The sequence below is a fragment of the Copadichromis virginalis genome, linkage group LG12 (assembly GCF_057382275.1).
Source record: "Copadichromis virginalis isolate Kocher_CV1m ecotype Utaka linkage group LG12, C_Virginalis_male_GT1.1, whole genome shotgun sequence".
In the NCBI taxonomy this organism is placed as follows: Eukaryota; Metazoa; Chordata; class Actinopteri; order Cichliformes; family Cichlidae; genus Copadichromis; species Copadichromis virginalis.
Window position 1 is genome coordinate 21,624,717 of NC_140629.1, and position 23,984 is coordinate 21,648,700.

Below are 23,984 nucleotides of genomic sequence, written 5' to 3' on the forward strand. Positions count from 1 at the left end.
GACATGTCATACTTTTTTAAAGATGTTCTTGCTGAAATGTGGGTAATTTAAAACGGGAAGCAACTGGAAATATGGGAATTTTGGTAGGAAAAAAGTGTTGTCTTAATATATCATGTAGAAAACAGCAAGCTCCATGCTTCCCGGGCTGTTGACGATCAGAAAAGAAGAGAACTTTGGATGTTTAAAATGAATTTTAAAAGATGTAACAGCTGTTCTATTAGATTTACAAAGCAATTTACAAAGCAATGGAGTTAAATAGCACTTGAAACGTTTACGTTTATGAACAGTGTAGTAATTTTAGCACACTGATCACACTTAATTTTATTCAAGCTGCATAACAATACTTAATTTCAGCTACAGGGGGGCCTTCCTGCAGCTTGAGGTCATTGTTGCTCAAGGGCACTTTAGAGATGCCTTCGGGTTTGAGCCCAGGTTTTCCAATAAAGCTGTTAACCTTTGACTGCTGGGGGGAATGGATGAAACCCTACAATGGATAAAAGAGTAATTACGATATTAATATGAATTCTGCTATGTTAAATTTATAATTACGTTTTCTTTATTATTATTATTTTTCTGCGTATAAACAACGTGGTTTCAGACGCCTAGACGCCGAGGATCTCTATGGTAACAGTCCTCAATTACCAATGATTGGCTAACCCGTGGGAATGTTTCTATTCCCTCAGTGCGGTGATTGGTCGGTGGGCGGTCTGTGCAGCCTGACAGTCTGCAGCGTTCCGGGTTATTGTCAGTCTCGGCAGCTCGGCAGAAGGGCAGGACCGCATCCCGGAGCTGCCAGAAGTAGCTAGCTCTTTATCCAGACGTAACCTTTTCCTGTTTGGTTAATATTACCAAAGAGAGCCTTTCGGGGCTTTGCCGTCAAGGTTACTCCACAGCCTCACCTGGAAATTTAAGTCTGAATCGAGAGGCAACACATCTCAGAGCGTCTGCCGACACCTCGGATAAAGTGACGGACGGAGCAGAGCCTGCTCTCCGGGATTTTACATCGCATCAGTTTAGGATATTCAGGCAGCTACTTTGGCCCAGCCTTGATCTCTTTCAGGGTACCTTCACACAATATTGCCTAGATGAAAACATTTGAATGATACATTTCTCATAAGGTCGTCAAAATTGAGCAGGCGGACCACGAAACCCATGCGTAACAGCGGGGGGATTTTTTTGGAATACTGCGTAGCCGCTAAACCTACCCAGTGTGTCGGTTAAGAGTTCTGCTATTTGGAGATATCTTCAAGCGAGAGGAAGATCAACCGGGACCCTGTACCTACTTTGATTCGGAGACTAAACGGTGAAAACCCGAAGCACACTTGGTGCGCAATCCTTCTGAGGACGCTCTTGAAATTGCCGACCTGCGCTTTTGCCCTCGACAAAAATTGGCAGCCGAATCGAGAAAAAAAGGCAAAGCTTATTAACTTTGCATGCTAGAGGCTAGAGTGTGGAATCTAATTTGCAGGGTTACCGCTACATTTGCATACCGTCGGAAGACGAGGATAAACTTAATCAACATTTGACATCGACAAAGCAGCATCTGGATTTTGGGGCAACAGAATGAATCCGTTTTAATTTGGACCGCAGAAGTATGAGGCAGATTGCTCAGTGAATGCTACGATCTGCATGGAGTTCTAGTGTACACTACGGAGCAATTTATGGTAAATATATTTTGCATGTCTGTCTCTCCCAGTCGTGTAGATTCTGAATGGTACGGGTCATTTATTTGTAACCATCATGGTAGTTTGTGTCAGAGCTTCGCTTCAATGTTTGGGGAGGATTGTCGCCGAAACAGAGAAACGCCTGAAAATAATGAATGTTTATAAAATGCCCCCCTCCTTTCCCCCCAGGATGCTGCCCACACGGTTGATGATGTCTCGGATTTAAACCCTTTGTTTGACCCATAGGAAGTGTTGTAAAAATCGACTTGTTAGAGAGCCGCTGCCGAATTGCTCGAGGAGCTGCTTTGATGTGTAATATTGGTCTTTTCAAGTATGGGTAGCAATTAAGTATATTGTCGAGGCCAGTGCACTGCAGGCAGGCATCACAGACACGGGGATGTGTGGCACTGGAAGAGTTGCGGCTCAGAGCAAAAGGTGCGAATTTCTCATCTGTACGCCCCCGTGCGTCACCGCGCACGGGTAGGGTAACTACAGTGCCTGCTGCAATTAGAGATTTTCACCCTGGTGTGTTAATGATACACAATCTCTGTCTTTTTTATTTTATTTTATTGTGTGCCTGTATGGTGTGACAGGCTTTCATAGAGAGACTCATAAAATTCACGAGCATGTGTGCCTAGCGCTGTAAAAGTTTTCACTTTATGCTCGGTGATATGGATGATCCTCAGTGCTGCACTAAGGTCGGGAGACAATTTGTCATTGTCCCGTGAATTCCACAGCTCACGTGCCCTCTGCGGCCCCAGCCTCTGGTGCAGCCAGAGGAAGTCTGAAAATTTGACTCGACTGTGAATTAGCTGATAAAGTTTGGATTGTTTCCCGTGAACTTTGAGCCTCGCTGGTTGCTGAGGTTGCTTTGCAATATTTAGTTCCATTGCTCGCATTGCACGTAAATGAGCCTCCACATTATGCTGACTGTGCAGTGAAAAAGCCACACACTGTATGTTTTATCATTAGACTACAAGCATCCTCAAATTCTTATCTTCCAGTCGTTCTCTCTCCAGCAGCCTTGCAGATAGGCAGCTTGCAGAATGTAATATGGGCCCCTACAGCAGGGCAGGCGCCCCCACAGTCAGGGCACCTGACATAGAGCCTTCCTGGCTGTATTGAATAAAACATCCAGTGATGTATGAGGCAGGAGCTGCACCCGAGGGGGCAGAACTGCCTCATTTACTTCCTCCACTCTGCGTCTATGACCTGCTGAGCAAATTGTGCTCATATTAGCTCTGCGGCTGCTCCTCACCTAAACAAATAGTCTCCCCAGCATAATGCTTGCCTTAACTCAACATGATGGTTGGACAAGGCAGGGGAGAGTGGAATGGCAGGGAAGCTTTAATATTTAGGTCACTGAATTACCTTTTTGAGATTGTAGTTGTTGTTCTGACTGCTTTTTTTTGGCTTGCTTTTCGATTTTTCTTTTTTTGTAACACTGGAGCTTCAAGGGTCCCGCTGCCAGCTCAAGACTTGATCCACATTTCATTCCTCTCGCTTTCACCATGTTTGCTTTTGCTCTGCTTTCTCTGCATTGGTAGCTGACAAAAGGATATCGGTGCTTTGTGGGCTCAAAGTTAATTTCACGTGTTTTCCACATTATTTTTTACTTGATCATAAAATGAAACGGGCGTAAGTCGCCAACTTGAGTAAAATGTAATCTCTTGTACTTAATTGAGCTGCCAACAGCTGGAAGGTAGTGAACATATTTGAGCAATGAGTTAACAGAAACACGCCAAAATAACCCTGAAATTTTATAAGTTTGGAACTCAAATAGCGTATCAGCTTGATTGATTGATTGCATTTGGGCTCCTTGCTGTATTCTTTGCTTATTAAAGTGCCTGCCTGGAGTGAATAAGTGAGCTCCACTCATGAATATCGTTAAAGTCGCTGAAGTTTAATTTCCTGTGCTGTGTATTAATCTTTTTTAATCCCTGCATGGTTTGATTGTCTCAACACCTACCCAGAGGCACCAAAACTCATTTTGACAGTTAAGATGACTAAAATAGTAGGGGTGTGTGTGTGTGTGTGTGTGTGTGTGTGTGAGAGAGCGCCTTACTCAAGATCTACTGACCCCTCAAGTGTCTAAGCTTATGTCCATTCTTACTGAAAGTGCAAATTAAATCTTTTTTTTTTTTAAATAGCTTTTTCCCACCAAGTCCAATTATAGAATAATACACTTTGGATGAAAACAAACATTAAATTCATCTTCTTTTCCTGCCAAAGAAAAGACAACAACTCTTACGTTAACTGATATCACAGGAAAGCACAAAGCTTCTTACCTGGAAACATCATCGGACCCTCAAAGCCACGTCAACAGCAGCTCATTAGGTACCTGATCAAAGTGTTTCATATCAGCGAAAGTCTATAACAGTTCTTGTTTTAACGCTTTTAACGCTTTTTCATGTTAAGCCAAACAACAGAAAATTTGCCCTTTCTTGTTCTTTGCAGTTTTACTTGTTTTGATATAAACTCTATTGTCCCTGTACAGAGATTTGTTTTGCACATCAGTACCTGGAACAGTAGTGACAGAACATGAAAAGGGAAACAGAAAACAAAAAGCATTACGTGGAAGTGGGGCTAGAGAAACAGAGACACCTTTCAGCAACTCGGCGTGAACAAATACAGGTGAAAAGTGATGTCCACTTTCCAGCAGACTTGGTGGCGTTGGTGGGACTTTGCAGGCAGGATTAATAAGAGTCCTTCTACTTAGCTATTTAGCACATTTGTGTGCAGGTAGCACCCCCATACACTGCTAGCTGTTAATGCTATCTAATCTATATCGCCCTTTTTTTGTGACCATTATTATGACTATTTCAGCGCTTAAAGATTAACCTTCATGGTTATATTAGCTGTACTGAGGAAGTCAAATGAAATGAGTATTCTTCCCAGTGTGTCCACACTGTCATGGTTATAAATGCTGAACTACAGTAATCAAAAAATGAGAACAAGAAGAAGAAGAAATACTCATTTTATCAACCATATACTCCATAATACAGTATATGGTAGGAGAAAAACCTCTTCATGCTGCTAGCCTTGTAAAAACGAATGAAATCACAGCACTTTATACCTAATGACATCAACACTTGTGCGAAATGTGATGCCAGAGTGAGATTCCATTTATACATCATAAAGCATTAAGTGAGACGTGGTAGTAAATTTTAAATACAGTGCAAGCTTCTTGGTTTTATAAACAGGCGCTCTAGCGTTTACATGAAAGTTGATTTTGTGTGATGCAGAAGAACTACTCTAACATAAGTTACAGCAGTGTGATTGCGTGCACTCTTTCTGTGTTTCTGGTAAGGGTGTCGGTTCTCTGCCCACTGATCATTTTCACTTATTTTTGTGAGTTGTACCTGCTCACTACTCTGCTCATGAGACCTTGGCAGCTCCTCATCAGGGTTATCTGCAACCACTTAGCGCATGACGGACAGCAATGATCCTCCGACCTCCTCTCTCTTTTCCCCTCTCGCCCCTCCGTCAGGCAGAATGGAAGTCACGTCTCAGCAGGGCTCGAGGTTAATGTCTAGTCTTTCATTTCTAAAGGTTAGGGACACCCAGCCCATTTTATTTATTTCTTTTTTTGGCGCTTGTGCAATATCGTGAGCGGGAACTGTGCTGTTCAAACGTGGTTAATGAGTACAGTCATATGGCGAGCCAGAGTACTGTGCAGTTTATAGTTTGTTCCACAGCACAGGCAGTAAAGTGAGGGGTGGCATGCTCCTTGCAAAGACTTCTTGGGGGGAAGAAGGAGAATAAAGCAAATCTGACAAGCTCTCCAACAGCGAATTTGCTCTCCTTAAAAACAATGCCGCTCTTGCCTTCCTCATGGTCACATTGATTTGTTCTGGGTGACAGTGCAGGCTGCTGTGAAATCACCCCAGCGCCATTTGATCTCAAGGAGAAGAGGAGGAGAGGGAATGAAAGGCTGGCGACAGAGAGCAACATGGGAAAATCCACAGCGTGCCCTCCTCAACCTTAAACAGTAATAAAATGAAGGCCTTGGTTACTATCAGATCAGCCCCTGCTGTACTTCTTCAGCCACTGTATCGCAGTCTAGTCGGTGCTTTGATTTGTTTTGGAGGCCCCTACATGCTGTTTGATTTGCTATTGTGCCTCGCCATGTTTCATATTATCAGCTGAACTCTTTATTGCCACTGTTTTCCATGCCAGAAGCAAGGCTGTTTTTATCTCATGCAGGCCTCTGATTAATCTCTGCCTCTCTGCTGGTGTACTTTAATCTTGAATGGGAGATATCTGATTTTCCTCGGCTATTGAGGAAGATCAAACTTTAATGGAACAAGGAACTGCACATCATCCTAATCTCCATCTCTCCCTGCATTTTGGTTGACTGCTCTCCCTTGGGCTTTGTAGCTTTCTGCAGAAGCAGGAAATACATCAGACAGATAAGATGTTTTCTCTTCATGCTTTGGTAATTTATTCCCTGTTGACAATGGCCACCACTTTACATCTCTGCTGTTTGATTAGCTGGTTGAAGAAGCCGCGGGTAAAAATGTGGGGGAATTGATTGACGCTTACAAATGGTTGTCCTGTATGACCTAAATGTGTGAAACTTTTCTAGAGGCTTTAATTGGGGTTTCTTCACAGTTCAGTCCATCCACAGCCAAATGTGCTAGCCCTCTCTCTATTTATTGACACGCCAGAGAAGGGGGGCATGCGTAGCCTGAGGAGAGATATGTCAGCTGCATGGATGTATCCAGGTTCAATGCTTTTGATTACGCCACAGTCATTTCAGGAATTAGCTATTGACCGCTTTCCTTTTTCTTTTTTTTTTTTTGTTTGGTCCGTTCTCTTCCTCCACCGTATCACTGAATAACGCTGTACATTATGCTGACCAGCATCCGGACTGCGACTGGCTTGGTGCATATTGTTGCAAATGGATAACACTTAAGGGGGTGTCACACCTCCCGCAGACGGCTTACGTCTGTGACAAAAAGAGGCTATTACCCAATTCTAAGGCGGTTGCTGTAAGGTAATGAAATTTCCACTGACTGGAGAAAACAATGTTGTCTGGTCTGCACTGTAATTGCAGAAGCCACCTCGCCATTTTCCCCGAGTTCAGCGTGAATGCAACACGATTTAATAAAACTCTGGAGATTTTTATCATTTATTGCCAGGCCTGGCAGCCGCATCAGGGAGAGTGAGCCGAGGCTTGCACAGATAAAACTCATTCAATTTACTTGTTGAATTTTAACCATGCGAGGCAGAGACCATTTGCAAAAGAGCCGCCATATGACCCGTAGGAGAATGTTTTTATAGGGATCATGCAGGTCAGCTATACTGTTAATATAAAACCACCATTCCTTTAATCTAAATGGCAGAGCACCCTGGAATTTCTGTCATTTTCTCTCCTGGTATTATTTGTGTCAAGAAAGGGTTGAAAATCCCTGGGATATTAGGCCCTGGGGCCAAAGAGCTTCTGTGTGCCTGCTTCCATTCACATACAAAAACACAGGAACATTGACATGAGGACATGTATGGACACACGCACACATACACACACTCCTAGCCCTGTTTTATTACCTCCTGCCTGCTGCTGGAATTGCTTTCCTCCCTCGAGTGAGCCAGGCAAAGCCGGCTTTATTGTGTTAACCTATTTGTGTGTCAAGAGCGATTGCAGCGTTCTTTATCTCTGTTTGTATTCGGACGGGGAGACGGCAGAGAGAGAGTGAGGGAGCAAGGAAGAGGGAGAGCCAGAGAGGGTGAGTGGCGGAGGAAAGAAGGGGAAGAGAAGGTGTTTGTGGTGTGGGCGAGGGGGGGTACACAGGAGCCAGGCAAGCCACCGGAGTTAGATGGATGGCCGGTCACCTCGCTCTCTACTCTGGAGGATAATGACTGGTTGCTTAGCAATGACCCACCCCCACCCACTTCCAGACTTGCATCCACAGTAATCACTTTTTTCCTCTAAAAGATTTCATATATAATTATAATGGGGCTTTTCATTTATTTAGCACAGTAGGGTGGAGGGTGTGAGCTGGAATTGGGGATTTTTGCGTGGTGGTGCTTATCGACTCCCGGCTTTTGTGCAATGCAAAATTGCACTTGCATTCATGTGTGTTTGTAGGAAAGTGTTTGTATGTGCTTTTGCTGTTGGAGTTTGGCCTGGATTACGACTAGGCCAAAGCTATATTTCCTGCCGCTGTACGACCTTTGACCGACATAATGCCACACTGGTGACGGTGCAGATGCACAAATACACAGACACACACTTTCATGTTTTCTGATGAGCGACCAGAAGCTATCAAGGGCTGCTTCATGTGAGCTCTTAGTTTTATTAACATTTTTTTATTGAGTTGAACAAATTGCTGACCTTTTATGGTATAATGAAAAGTCTGGCCCGCTAAGGACAAATTCGAGCTTTGGCAGTGGTGACTGGCACCCGTCCCAGCTATTTAACTCATGATTTACAGCGTGTTTATTCAGCAGGTGACAACATTTAATACAGCGGAGTGTTTCCCAACATTTCAGCTCTTTTTTTTCATCTGTTCTGTTTTTTCAGATCTTAGTCTGAAGCAGTTCTGTTGTAATAGATACAGTCTACTCGCACTGTTCTCTTGCAGGTTTGAATTTTAGGTTACTGGATTTTTAAGTGGCAGAGTAAAGGTGTAATATCTGAACATGACCCCCAATTTAAGCTGCCTTTCATCACCAGCAGCCTCGGTGTTGGCACAAATTCCAGAGTCCTTTAAATTATCTGCCAGTTATTCTCTCTGTTTCTGTTTCTTTCTTCTTTTTTTAATCTTCCCAGTTTTTTTTTTTTTCTTTCCTTTCCTCTTTCATGAGATTTGAATCATTTGAACACGCCTGTGAAGTTCATATTAAACTTTTACTTGTTTATGATGATAAAAAGTCACGGCTGCTTAAACAGACCTTGTGGATCAAATTAAATGCTTTGTCTTGCGCTCGCGTAGCCAGTTGGTGGTGTATTTGTTCATTTCTGGATTGACGTATTATATCTACACTTAAAAAAAAAAATCTGTTTTGTTATTGGAGCTTCTTTATAGATCGTCAGCCGCGTCTGATATTTGCCCATCTGTGCTCTTTCTCCATATCCTCTTCGGTGCCATCTTTTCTTATCCGGGCTCATGCACCAATGCTAAAATTGACAGCTTCGTATGTCCTGGGAACTTCATACAGATAAACTAAACATACATCCCTATCCTCCCCCTCAATCTCAGTGCCATGCTTCTGTAGCTGCATCTATAGAACAGCTGTCCAGCTGTCACGGCAGCCCACCAGTCAGCCGCTCTCCAAGGCAACATCTGTAGAGACTGAACACACAAGGGCAGCCTGCCGTTCCCCGCTTGTCCCCGAAGACCGTGGAAGTGTGTCAGGCCTTTTGGCTACACATTACCGCTGACCACATCAACCGTATCACTGGGTTTTGATTGAATGTCATCTGCTTCTGTGCCACTTAAATGAGCTCTGCGAGGCTTCAGACTGTTGTATTATTTTTTTCTTTGTCAGTGACTTACAGTGATCTGCCGCTGAAGCTTCCTGTTGTCACAACAGTAGTTAAAAACAAAACACGTGACTGTGCAGCCCAAAAAAACTGAAAAGCGACTCTGCATTATTGTATCCATTAATAGTCATCTGCCTCCGCATGTATGTGTGTGTGAGTTCTTGTGCACACGTGTGCGTGCGTGTGTGTGTAAACAAAATCCCAGCGAACAAGGTGCAATGGCCTGGAACTGACGAGAACCCACTGGGAGAGTCTCTCCTTGATGTAGACCCCCCCCCCACTCCCGCTTCCCCTCCTCATTCTCTACCATCTTTCCCTCTTGGCATCAGAGCACGATGGCGAGGCAGGCGGGGGTGGGGGGGGACGCACAGAGCCATGTGAGTGGGGAGATGAACAGATCTGCGGTCCCCTCTGTCAGCCACAAACTAGGATCAGGGAGATCGTGTGGAACTCTCTCCTGGGATGAGCAAAGGGAAGAAGGGAGAAAACAGCTGTTAAGTGTTTTTCTCTCACTTCTTCACCAGCTCACTTGTGTTTTTCCCTACTCTGTCATTTCCTCTAAGGCTGTCATTAGCTTCTGTTACACGGGTTTTAAATAACTTTTTGAACAGTTAGGGGCATTTGATAACAGAGGTTCTGTGTATCTCTGTGTGTCTATGTGTGGTTATAGATGTGCCTTGTACGTTGTGTGATATGACCTCCAAGTATTGTTTTTTTTGTTTTTTTTTTTAATTTAATTTTTTTTAATGGGTTTGTTGCACAGAATGTAAATAAAAGATGGACATAGTCTCTGGGTCTGAAAAGTGAGGCCAATGCAGAGTTGCTCTAACTCTACGTTCTTTCTAATGGCCAGCAGGGGGCGACTTCTTGGGGTGGAAAAAGAAGTCTGTTTGTATAAAGTCTGTGGGTAAACAAACCGACTTCTCACTTGATCTGTGACCATGATTAGCAGTTTTCCAGCTGTTTTTTGGTGTCAGTCGCTGGTTTCAAATCTTATTTATACAAGATGTGAATTTTATACGTTACGGCTCCGTTATACTTAGCGTGCTTTAACGTCAAGTTTATGCTTTATGGTGGCCAGCAGTGTCCCTGGATTTTTCAGTCAGATCCACACCTTATATGTAATATCTGATTTCAAAAAAATGATATGATCAGCATTTAGGGAGTGCACAAACCAGTGGCCTTGTTCATCTTTTTTATACAGTCTATGCTTATCGTCAGAGGTCGAAAATCCTCGAGACACACAGACAATGCAAATGTACACATTTTGAAAGTGTGCTAATTGTTCCTATAGCTCTTCTGGAGTGTTTTAGGAACTATTAAGGATTTGATTTCTTTATCATCACTCTTGGTAGCTGGGGGCCTCTCAGGCATACTGTGCCTCTCCCCACAGACAGCTGCGGAGTCATACAGTCTGTGGGCGAAGTTTGATAGATCCTGTTTACTGGAGCTGAGAGAATGCCGGGGTATCTCAAATTAAGTGTCACTTAAAGCTTGTCATTTAGTCAGCTTTCCATTTTGTTCCCCCATCTCTAGTGGCAGCACTGTGCTGCCAATTGTAACAGGGATTGAGAGGAAGACATTTGGTGATTACACATTCTGTCATGATTGAGGGGTGAAGCCAGCAACTCGATGCAAAACCAAATTCCATATGGCTGCAGTGAAATCTCTGCACCCATAGTGAGTTACTCTGAAGCAGCCCCCGTCCTGATGACAGCGAAATCGCCTGCTCATGACTTATCGTTTTATCATTTAAATTTACCCCATTGATGCTCGCTGCTGTGATTGACAGCTGGGCTTGAAAGCCACAGCTATCTCAATTGAGCTCCAGCAGCCAGTTGGTAACCGTGACAATGGTCTCTCCTCTTTCCCTTGTTTTCACACATTTTCTGCTGTCACAGAAACCTCACTGATTGCTTCTCTGCCAAGACAGCATCCTATTAATCTTTTAAATAAGGGCCGCAGCCCAGCAGTATTGTTTGTAGAAAACCAAGAGGACCTTGTGAGACCACACTGAAAAGGGAAAGGGGGCAACAGTGCTGAATCTGTCTCACTGTGGCAGGAAAGCAGAGCCTCCTTAAAACCTACAATATTAGAACTCTAATAGGTGCTGCGGAGATGGATGATCCCGAGGTCTGAATATAGATAACGCTCTCTGGACCCACCTGATAACTCTGTGGGCTCTGTTGTCTTCTGCCTCTTTCAGCTTCGCTCTCCAGGTGCATTCTGTGCTTTCATCTACATTGTGGCACTCTGAATAAAAGCCTCTGTGTTTATGGCCATTTTCTTTTTCTATGCGCTTATTGATCCTTTTCAGCATGGTTGGAATAGTCTTTATTTTTTTCAATTCTGGGCTCAAATAGCATAACAGCAGCATATTCTGAAATGGCAACCCATTGATGTATTGTGATGTGACCTAGCGAAGGTAGAATAACAGTTCAGCCCTTTGTCCCAGTGTACTTAGCTGACAATTTGTTTGAAGGAGACGCAAACATGAATGAAATTGTGGCCTCCTTGCAATGTATGTTTCTTGCCACCAAGAAAACGCTCTCTCTCACCTCTGTCTTCAAATGGCTTTCTGCACTCTGATTTCATGGACTTAGGCTTTTGTGTTTAATTAGGTGCGATTTGTGAACATCCCGAGTGATAGGAAGTCTTCTTTTTTCTTCTTCTTTTTTTTTGCACTTTCTTGTCAAGTGGATGTTAATGGAGAATTGCTGCAATGCTCTTGACACCCTCTGCTTTATAATGAGTTCCTTCCTGTGCAAAATGGCCCCATAAACCAAACCTTTCAAGGATGAGGAGCATGTGGCAGCAGTATTTTGGCTTCTCTCTCCCTCAGAAATGTTCATGCCATATAAAAGAGACTGAAATTGTGGGATCACTGTATACCTTGATTGTGTCTTTGTCTCTGCTCCAGTCATAGAAATCCAGCGAGGCAGTGCAACCTAGCTGACTAATTGACTTCCAGGTCAGAGCAAAATAATAGCCAGAGTTCTGGTCAATGAAAATGGATATACTTTCCCCTGTAAAGCAAGCCACGAGTGCTTTGTTCTGATCTGTGTGGTCATGCACCTGTGCATGCACGCACACATGAGCGATTCAGCATGTAGCTATTCATAGTTTTCCTCTGTGGTTCACACAGTTAACTCGGTACATTTGAAAAGCACACACACACAAAACATTAATAAATTCAGAGCACTTTAGTGTCACTATTTATATAAGCTTTAGTCTGGAACTTTGATCTTATGTGATGCTTCTGTGAGAAAATTGAGAGCTTGAACAATAAGGAATAGTTGAATAGAAGTGTTTGCTTTTTAATTGTGTGCTTTCAAAACTAGAAAGCTCTCTGACCCACTTTTGTAATACTTGACACGAACTTTAAAAGTATACACATTAGTATTTTATGGAAAAAAATGTCTTCGGGGCACTTCAATCGTTTTCTCGCCTTTCTGTCTATAAAGCATCATTGCACTGAGTTTTTTTTTTCTGTATTTCCTTTTCTTTTTTGATCAAAAATGAGGTCCGCTTTTCTTTACGCGTGGCTGTGTTTGCAACGAGATGAGCGAGTATAAGTGCGAGTCCTTGGAATGTATGTTAAACTGTAAGTCTGTGTTTTCTTCTGAACAGGCAAATGTGTGTGCATAGGGATGTCTTTTTGTTCTTGTTTGCAGGTTAAACACAAACACTGCTGTCCCAGATTCACACGCAATCCTCCTCCACCTGAGCCTGATCCCCGGGAACTTGGCGACTTGCACGTAGCCGCGAGCCTCCTCCCCTCTGTCCGTTACCCCAAAAGATTCTCAGTTCCTCCGGTTTCAAAGCGCTCGCATAGCTCAACTGTGTCGAAGCACGCCCCTCCTCCCTGACCCCTCCTCCTGGAGACGGCACTCTTGACCTGCTGCCCCATTGTTTCCAGCGGGGATGGATGGGGAGCCGCCTCTGCTGCCGCGATCCTTCACTCAATAGCAGCTCCATCTGTTGACTGCGTGACTCTGGGTTACAAGCGGGGATTTTGCTCCGTCTGTGAAGGGTGTGAAAAGAGCTATCTCAGGGGGGCTTCCTGAATGGAGTTTTAAAACTGCAGACGAAGGGTGTTGCGATGCCTCTCACAACCCCACCCTTCTCCCCTTCACCTCTCCACCCATCGTCAGCCCAACACAGCCAGCTGGGTGTGTGCAGGATGAGAGGCCTTCATTGTGCCTGTTCACAGGCCCCAAGGCAACAGGGTCACCTTGTCCCCAAACAAATGCTGCCCTCAGTGGGATTATTGGCACTGTTCGTCTGTGTTTCCGTGTGTGTGTGTGTGCTTGCATGTAAAGGGGGAGTAGGTATTTGAGTAAAAGAACGCGTCATCGGGAAGAGGGCAAAGGCCTTGGCTATGAGCACATTTATCTAACATCTCTGCCTTTCACATCAAGACCTATTCAGTGCAACCCGTCTGCATCAGGTTTTCAAAGGACATCACCGATAAAGAAACACTCTGGGCTGCTTTGCTGCTCTCAGTGCACTCCATAAGCATTTAGACCAACAAAGCTGCTCATGTAATGTTCTGTTTCTCTTGTATATTCAGCTTAGAGAGACAGAATCTATTTTTTTTTTTTTTTTTTTAAAGGTTTGGAAACATGAAATGGTGCAAGAGTACTGCTTTGGGCTTTCGGGCATGGTCTGTTCTGCAGTTCATCCTCTTTAACGGAGGGTATTTGTGAACAAAAACGAAATGTGTGGCTTCGGTAATTAATGGTAAAATTGCATTCTGCCAGACGTTTGTGCTGAGGTCTTCTGTCTTTCTGTGTGGGAGTTGTTATTTGGCATTTCCACTTAAGTGAAAGAGGAAATGCCTGGTGGGATCCTCTTCTTTCTCCTGAAGAAGATTCTCATTAACTTAAAAAAAAAAATCCTTCTAGATGTGTTTTTCTTTTTAAGTCTTTTATTACAATACAGGTCCAATCATAGTATTTGTCACATCTATGCATTCTGTAAGGTTCTTTTCTGTTGACTTGCAGTTTGGTTCAGTTAAGTCTTTCTTTTGCCCCTATCACACAGGGACAAAAAAAAAGTTCTGAAGTACTCAAAAAGTTCTGAAGAGGCACAGCCAAGCATCTTCCCCCCTAGTCTCCTGTTCTTTCCCCTGTCACAGAGCCACAGATCAGCTTCATCACCTAGAGCCCTCAGGTAACACAGCATGTCCTTAACACACCTTTACTTCAGTTAAGATGATTAAAGCAGCACAGTCCCTCTCCTCGTGCCTTCTACGCATGTGTTACACTCCCAGACTTCCCCTCGCAGAAGACAAAGTGAGCAACAGTATCAGACTGAGAAGCGCGCGGGTGGTTCGGGCATGGAGCCCCCTCAACCAGAAGAGACGGAACTAAAGGAGGGGGGGGGTTGTCGAGTGGAATGAGTGGAGGTGGAAAAGTGCAGTGACAGCAGAACGAATAAATTGAAAAATTCTCTCATTGTAAATTGTCTATTGCTCGTGACAAACGATCTGATAGGCGAGCGGCCCGGGTTTCCGACGCATCCGTCCCAATAGAGCTGTGAATAACTGGTCTATCTCCACACTGCTTAGCACTGGCCCCTCACTTAATAATTCATACAGTGTGAAATATTTTCCCCAGTACAGATATGCCAAAGAGCTGCCGCTAGCATGCGGGGGCGGTGAGGAGGGTGTCCCTGTGGTGCTAATTTGGGGACTGGTGACGTGCATAGATTTCTAAGGGGGCTTTAGTTTGGAGGCGATGTCTCAGACACATTTGTTCTCCTGTATGCTCTGTCTGCTATTGGAAGGAGCCGAGCTAGAGATGTAGAGAGTGAGAGAGCGCAGATGACATTTAACTTGTGGCTGATCTGCCTGCGACGAGGAACAGAGAGGGGAAATACATTTCCATTTACGCTGACTGAACACAGTTATCAGTGACTGTGGGGACAAAGGGAGGTTGTAAACCTGCTAAGTAGTTTTTGCTGTTTGCCCTGGTGAGTGTTGTGGTCACATCTTTGGCAGCAGGTGTCTGTGGACACCTGGTTCATGTCTCCAGTTTCCTTCAAGTGACTCCTCCTGCCTCAGGCTGCTTCAGGAGTCAGCAGCCAAGAGTATCTCTCGTGGTCCCTGACCTTATTGTGCCCTTCCCTCAGAGGTCGCGCCATCGTATTCACAGCGACAGTGAAACCAAAGCTGTAAAAGCCTCGCTCACATGCACGCTGCGATGTGTGTGCAGATGTGTGCTTGCATGCAATAGTGTCATATAGCCATGCACTTTTTGTGCAACAGTGTTTTGTGCTTTCGTCTAACTCGTTCTGCAGCTTAGCCCTGTACAAACTGGGTTTTTATGGTCCGCATTCAGGCCCTGATACCAATTATGCAAACTATTAAAAATTTAAGGAGGACAGTCTTTTATAATTTAATCCTAAAGTAATAGATTCTATTAAAAATGCATGAGAGGAGCTTTATAGATGGAGCTAGAATTAGTGTCTATCAAAGACTCCAGTCAAGGATGCAGGGGGAATGGGCAGCAGGAGTGGTGGTATTGCCTCATTATTCAAATAGGATATGATTACCATAGAGCAGGAGTCCCTCAGAGCTGAAGCAGAGCTCTCTGGCTACTGTGATCACTAACAGGAGGAGTCCAGCTCCTCGATGGAGGTCTCTGCTTTTCTGGCTAAATGAAAGCGGTTTTAGAGTTCCTGTTTTAACTTTCACAAATGAAATTTGAGCTTGTTAACTCGAGCGTACTGCCACCGAAATACTTTTCATCTTACTAGGTGTCTTCACCCTGTTGATTCACTTCAGATTGTTTCTTGTCTGTACTGAAAGCATACAAAAGGTATTCAAGCATAAAAACAAGAAAGCTACAGGGTTGTAGCTCTTCTTCACTAGAGACAATGAAGTCTTATGCAATGCAGTTCAGCAGCTCCACCCTTAAGTCTACTTTTACACTTTTTTGATGTAGCCCAACACCTGAGCTAGACTACATTGTTCCTTATATGCTTTCAGCCCGGTTAATGTGAGGGGTGCAACATAATAGAGTCTCCAGACAAATTTATGGTAGAGCTGTTGCATTAGATTTCACAGGTGTACCTAATAAAGTTTCTGCTGAGTGTAATAAAGCTTTTATTGTTGCTTATACTCCTTTGTTTACCCTGCAGAGCCTCCTAAACAGCAAACTAAAGAAGTATCAGTTTGTGTTTTGTTTCCTTTTCTGTTTTTTTGTTACGTTTTTAAAAGAAGGAAGCCACATTTGCGGCGTTGAATTTTTCAGGGCTAAATTTCCCCTTGTTTTATAATGCGCCTCGTACTACCCCGGCAGTGCAGTGAGCTCAATCGTTTTCCTGCATCATCAGGTTTATGGAGTACAGATAGCGGTTGAATTTCACTCTGTTGTCATTGTGATTTGCTTCGATAATTACAGCCGGAGAACTGCTGCGGTTCAGATACGGTAACAGCCTCCCGAAAAAGCTCAGTGGTTATTAATGTTCTCCAAGACGTGGATTGAAAAAGCCAATAAAAATTGGAATCCTCATGAAGCTTATATGGATTTTAAGTTCTGCCTCAGAGGTAAATTCCTCGCCTTTCTGATGTAATGGTTGCCTGTTTATGGAATAAATCCAACTGGCTTAATCGATCATCTCCGTGGAAAGGTCAAGTGGAGAAGCTGTAGTGTTTGAAGTGCTTATATCCCATGGAGGAGTGCCAGAAATGTGACACCTCCTTATGAGTGGGTGGTGGAGTGCAGATTAGTGACGGACAGGGTGGCCCAGGGGGATGATTTAGGGAGATTCAGCTCTAAATACTCTGTGTATATCAGAGAGAGAAACTATAAGCTGCCTTTCCCACAATCCCCATTTTCAACAGAAAAGCATATTAGTAGATTAAAAGAGAAATTTTGAAAAAGACTAGACTGAGAGAGAGACACAGAGAGAGAAAAGGAAACAAGGTGGCCACAGCTGGTGCTGAAAGGTGAACAAAAGTTTGGTTTTAACCTCCTGTCCACGCTTTTTGTTTAATGCTGCTTGAAGTTACCAGTTGGTTTCATCCCTCCACAGTCTAATCTAATCTGGAGTGGGTGGCTGTGGGCAGCATCTGTGCTCCAAGTTGAAATAGGGCTTTCTCACTGCCTAATCCTCTATCCAGGGATCACTCAGTAGGGTGAAGACAATTACCAGCCTGCTTTCTCATGCTAATGGAATCTCTAACTAGATCTTACGGAAAGACGGGAAAAAATAGACGGAGGAAGAAGAGAAGCGGGGACAATGGCGCAGAAAGATGACCTAACTAAAATGGGTTTTTAGATTACCATTTAATTATTGATAGAGACCCAGTTGTAAGGCCTAAGGTCAGGATTTGGAAAGCCTTTTCCAAGAAAGGAGACAGATTGGGACTCTATTCCGGTTTGTGTTAGGTCACAAAGTTGCTGAGACGGTACTGATGTCAGCGACATATCCGCAGCTCTGTGCCATAGTCTGGCTTTCACCCTTTTTATCACATGCCTCCAGCAAGGTGTCTGGAGTGGTTTTAAATTGCATTAATATGCAGGAATTTATAGATTGCCTCCCTTGGCATTTCTGCAGGGAGGGGAAGAGAGTATTACAGTCTCCATCTGCACTAATTACTGGGTCTTGGCAGTGTTACCTGTCTCTTGTGAAGGACAAACCACGGCACCAAGCAGTAACACAGACAGCAGAAGGAGCTCATCTGCTGGGGAGTCTTCAAGAAGAGGGATGTCTCTGGGGCCTTTTTACTCTGATATGTTTGATGTGTTGGGAGCCTTGACTACCATAAAATAAAAAAAAATCTCTGCCAGCAACATCAATAAACTAAATGACTTCGTCTAACTTCCTTCATCCAGAGCTGAGAGAGAAGAGCTAACAGGCTTTACACCTGATTGGAGCGATAGCTGCATGCTTGTGCAAACTGTTGTAGTTAAATATATCGCCTGTTAATCCTAGTGAAAACTTAAATGGGCTCTCTCCAGCGTGTCAGGAGAAGTCATGGCAGCTCAGGGAGAAATCTTAACAGATGTACTACAGTCGTGTTCTCGTTGAAGTGCAGTCCTAAAACCTGAAACAGAATGCAAGTGTTTGGTCTGCTAAATAAAATCACAGAGGAAGAAGAAGTCAGCCTGCATGAGTGCTGCTAACTCTGCCATCGGCTCACAGCACAGTACGTTATTAGGCTACTCTTGTTGAGCAAAGAGTCTAAATTTTTAAATCTGCAATCAGCATCTTGCCTGTGAAAACAGCACAGGGATCAGTGCTTGGCACCTCAGGTTGCTCACTTACTCCCAGGTTGCCAACTTTCTGCATCAAACCTGCTTGCAGTGCTTCCTCAGCTTCCTGTGGGTTTCTCAGGTTTCTGTATTTGTTTGTCAGCCTGTCAGAAAGACTTCTTGGATCGCTGCTGCATGAACATCTTGCTGATGTTTGTGCCATCTGTGCCTTTAGCCAGCAGGTGATTACCAACCGCAGACTCACCTCCCACTCTGTCCAATTGGATTCCCTTTGCTGGCATGGTCGGGGCCAGCTTCGAGAGGGAAAAAGATGACAACAGCTGGATGGCACACATTATGGAGTAAAAGAGAGACTGCTGAGCCTCAGCGATATAAACTGCAATACGGAGAAAATATGTGGCAAAAACTGCCTGTTTCCTTTTCCAAACTAGCTGTGAGCACTCGTGTCATCCTCTCTTTTAAAGTCTTTAATATCCAGCAGAGCAAAAATGGCTTTGTCACACTTGAGATATATCAAATGAGATCAGTGTCAACATTTCAACGGTGCACTATTTGATTGCCTTGTGGGCTTCAAAACACGCTAATGTTATGCATGACTTAGTATTGGATCTGTGACACCCTCCAGTGAAAGACAGCGGAGTTGTCCTTTGGACCATGGGAATTGGGGTCACCTTAGGCCCTGCAGAGAGAGTGATATTTGGAGTCGGAGAAGAAATCACACTGTTTGAATTTAATTATATTCCATTGATTTATTGAACACCCATTAATAAGCATACATTCTGAGGCAGGGCCGTTTTGCATGAAGGTTCTCTCTCTCGCTCGTTCCCTCTCCGTCTTGCCTCTCGCCTGCTCACTCCATTTCATCATAAATTGACATAAGCCTTTCTTTGAAGTTCAGGAGCCAAGCTGAGGAATGACAGCACAACAAACAATGAACAAAACGCAGAAAAGACAATGAACATTTGAATATTCAAGTGAGCCACTATAGGATGGTTAGAAAGGGGGGAAAAAAGAGCCCTTGTTTTATTGTTGTTGTGTTAAGCCATGAATGGACCTGTCTGGGACAATAAAGGATTGTGTCACATTGGGATAAGAAATTTTGCAACATCAACAATGCTTTACAAACAGTGTGTAATAAGGTTTATGGAGGAAAACAGAAATCCCAGCATTAAAACCAAAAAAATCGTTGTTTTTTTTCACATATTGCTGAAGTTAGCAGGGAGGGAGCTGGTTTATATTTGGACATGCTTCCTGGGTTTTGCATGGAGAAGCATTCTGTTTGTTTGTTTTGGATTGATATGCAGTTTGAATGTGTGATTAAACTTTAGTTAATTAAAGATCATCCATTTCAGTTGCCCTGTGTTTTTCAGGATCAACTTTACAGTCGGCCTCTACATTGTTCGATAATCATTTAGCTGGGTCTGTGTGTGAAAGTGGTATGAAACAACAACTGATCCTTTTGCTTTGTAAAACAATATAACAAAAAACAACAACGGCTGAGACAATAAGCGGGGAACAGGATGTGTTTCCACTGTGGTTTGTCTGACAATCTTAAGCCACACTCTCATTGCTCAAAGTCCCCCACAGGCTTGAGCAGGAGCGCAGGGACTCTGTCATTTTGGAAGAGTACATTGGTTGAAATGAATGAGGGCAGATTCCCGGTCGGCTATTAGTGCAAAGGACGCTTTTCTAAAGGCTAAAACGGTATTCCGTTTGTACTGTTGTTTACACAAAATAAACAAACCCTTCAATCAACACAAACTCTTACTGTTTGATCAGTAAGCACGGTCAGAATTCGTTAAACTCAAATTATGCCCAAAATTACAGTTCCTGTGTAGTAAAATGTTAAATTGAATAAAATCTGTTCAAATGAAATGTATCTGATTGGTATATATTCACATTTCCCTTAATGATTTATTATTTGAATACATTAACCGTTGATTAGATATATTTCAGTTACATTTTACTCATGTTTATCGAGGCTGAAGAAACTGTCTCAGCTCTCAGGCCTGTTGAAAAGAAAACCGTTTCGCAAGTTGGCAGACTCTGTCAAGAACAATGTCCTTAACCCCTCGGTGCTCAAGGCCCCTTCACTGTCACATGTGATGTGAAGGTCATACTCATCGTGCTTGGCTTGCTGTAACAGCTCCGCGGTGATCACTCATTCTGTAGGTGTAAAAAGAGCAGTAATGTTAAGCCTTACATGACTAATGCTTTGGTAAGTCCCACCGAAAGCTGCACAGGTAATACCTCTGAGAACTGGAGACTGATTGCTTCCTAGTACTGCGGCGCACTATACATTGTTGTCCTCACTAGCTCGGATTGGCCGTGCTTTACAATGTTTCGGATATGTGGGGACATTTTTTATTTCGAAACCTTACCAGGCAGCGGAGCATGTTATGAACTCCATGTGCAGGAACAGCTGCAGGTGCAAAGAGTGAGCCGAACTATGCGAGCTGGTCTGCTCGCGGCAACAACAAACAAATAAATAACTAAATATAAGAATTAAATTCTTGATTAGAGAAGAATTCCCACTAGAAATAAGTCTAATTATCTGCCAGTACAGATGCTTTAGCAAGGTTTCTTGAAACAAGAAAAAATATGTAGGCTTCAGAAAAGTGAGATTAGTGATATAACAATTCAAGTCAATACAAAGCACTGGCATGCATCCCAAGCACTGTATTAAGTCAAATAAATGTAAGATGAATGTCAGTTATTTTATTGACGGTTACTTTCTTTTATGAGAGTGAAAATCTCTTGAAACCGGGGATTTTCTCTGTGAGGTGTAAGTGAAAAACAACACATTATAGCAAGTGATCAGGGATCAAACCGCCAACCCTACAGTTAGTGAATAAATCTCTCTACAAGAGTGTAATATACCGTGTTGCAATCAATACAATGTTACCGTCTTTAACGTGACAAGTGTGGAGTGCATTATAGCGAAGAACAAAAGTTGTGAGGGGGGATCAATACCGTCCAACACTGTAACATGAATTATTGTCAGAATTATGGTAAAAAGTCCATCTATAAAACGATGCCTTCCTTTGAGCATTTGGTCTGTTGTTGATTATATTGTTTCACATCTCATCTTTGAGTTGATGTATGTTTAAAGGCTAGTGGATCCTCTTATCCAGAAATGTTAAATATTTATGTTTTAAGATAAAACAACCTTGATGATTTTGTTAAAAAATAGAAAATAATAACGATACTGGGTAAGGTTTTTGAGGGAGCGTGTTGCCTTTTGCAAATTAATGTGCTGATGTTGACACAACACCAGTATTTCGAATACTAATGTGACTTACCAAATCAAGTGTGATTATTAAGCAATTACTATGAGGGAGGCACAAAACAAGTTCTCGCAGCTAAAAACAGTCTGAAAAGACAAATGAAGCTTGATGTGCATGCAAAATGACTAAACGGGATTTGCCAAATAAGTCAGGAAAATAGACACATTCTTAAAAAAGTCTTAATAATCTTTTACAGCCTGCTGTGTAATATTCTCAGAACAAGATCAGGAAGAATTTACAGCTTGATTATAAGATTGCACGGCTTGATTATAAGATTGCACGGTCTCATACTTATAATAATTGACATTAAACCCAGCAAATGGTAAACATTAACAACCTCTAGGCAGGTGTCTGTCAGTGCACCTTCCTAGAATAGGAGCGCAAACTGGTGGAAACACTGCCTGACAAGTCAACTTGAACCACCTTCAGATTTTACTCTCGTATTGCAGTTCATTTGGAGAAATGAGAGTATTTTTAATATGTCCACTCATAACTGGTTTAAATGCTCCTTAGTCTGTGTGGACATACATTTACTATCTTCTGAACTTCAGTCTCTTTTCCTCTTTTTTAAACACTGGAGTTTAGTTGCCACGTAACAGCTCAATGCTCCGTGAGGCTGTTATTTAGCACTAATGAAACGTAGCTCAGCACAAAGATGCAGTAGTTGGCTGTGAAGTCAATTAGTCCTCATTGCTATTATAGGCTTGACATTAGTCTAGGCATGCGTGTTTTGATTAGAGATGACAGACGACTCGCTGCTATTGGACTGCCAGACATTCCTCACCCTTCATCCCATGGGCGAAGCTATTGAAGCTGACTGGAATATGGAAAGCTAACAGCTGAGTGTTTTTGCCAAGTTGCCCTTCATCTGCAGGGAAACCTCTTATAAATATGACTGCTCGGCATACAAGGCCGTATAAGCCCCAATAACTGTGACATGCTGCATTATTATATATAAGGCTCTGCTGCCAATATGTTATTCCAACACTGTATATCATGGCAATAATGCCCAAACTGTTGGCTTTTACACACAATGGCCTTTTGTTGTGCAGGTTATTTATCGCGCTGGTGTGAGGTTGTACAGAGCTGGTGGGTGAGTGCATCCAGGGGCTTGTATTGTTAGGGAATCAGTGGCTGTTGTTTGTGGAGCTGGGAGGGTTTGTTAACAATGCCTTTTTCATGTCCCAGAGTGCGTGCCTGTCGGCAAACGTCCCCTCAGAATTTTTGTTTGTGTGTGGTTTTGTTGTTGGTTTGTCTATGTGGATCAGGGTCGGCGAACATAACCCTCTCATTGTGTGCCACATCCAAATAGACCCCTTTTTTTTTTTGTCGGATACATGTGAGCATTAGTGAGTGGGTGTTTGAATATACAGTATGAGTGCAAATAATTTAATGCTGGTGTGTGGAAAGTGCCGAGCCGAAAGGGGTTTACTGCCAGTCCTCCCTAATGGAGCCTTTCACTCTCCCTCCATTCATGTGAGGGTATGGTGACGGAGAAGGGGGGAGCCAGGGATTAACGGGGTAGAGGCAGTGCCTTGTTAAAGAAAAAGAAAGGGTTTGAGTGTGTCGATTGGATTAACTTGTTTGGGCTTATTAAGAGGGGAGACACAGCAGCTTGTTAAAAGCACTGCATGGGGCGTCCCATAGTGAGACTGCAGGGTCACCATTCAATTAGGCTGAAGCCACGCCCCCCGCTTATTGTCGAGGCTGTCTGCCAGGCTCCCGAACCACTGCTGGGAGGGGAAATTTTCACTGCTGACGCTTAAGACGATTAACTGTAGAAGCTTGATGAGAAGTTTTCTGTAAACTGGTAACAACAGCAACATTAACTAGAGCTGGAAAATAGTTTATTTTGCCCGCTAACACTGGCAAAACATGAAATCAGCTTCTCGCAGATAGCGGTGCTGATGTTGTATCATACTACAAACCTTTATTTTGCAACACACTGAATACAAGAAAATTAAATAAGATACATCCAAGAATATAAATTTACTGTTTCAGTATTTCTTAGTAAAACAATGATCATAATAATAATAACCCAGTGGGAATAAAGTATTAAAATGAGAACAAAAAATTATGATAAATAAGCTTCTGTATATGGCTATCACTTACGACTTCACCTGTTTCTTCGGGGAAGGAAGGAAGCAGTTTCACTCTACACAGGTGAAGTGAAATAATAGAAGCAGAGTTGACAACAAGAAGTTATGTTGCTGTAAGTGCAATAAAAGCTTCCCAGCAAGTGTTACACTGAACGTAAGTGAGTGAGAGCGAGTGCGCTGCAGCTGAAGCGTAGTGTAGTAAACACGGGACAAAATAG

At 43.1% G+C, this 23,984-nt stretch overlaps 1 protein-coding gene across 1 annotated transcript in view; it reads left to right on the forward strand.

Annotated features, from left to right (window-relative positions):
* The first annotated feature begins 744 nt into the window (after nt 1-744).
* The window catches only part of fam222aa (family with sequence similarity 222 member Aa), a 51,589-nt gene continuing 28,349 nt past the window's right edge, over nt 745-23,984 (forward strand). Inside the window, exon 1 of the mRNA XM_085475353.1 lies at nt 745-1,664. The gene's annotated coding sequence lies outside the window, so the exon portion shown is untranslated. The remainder of the gene's footprint in view (nt 1,665-23,984) is intronic.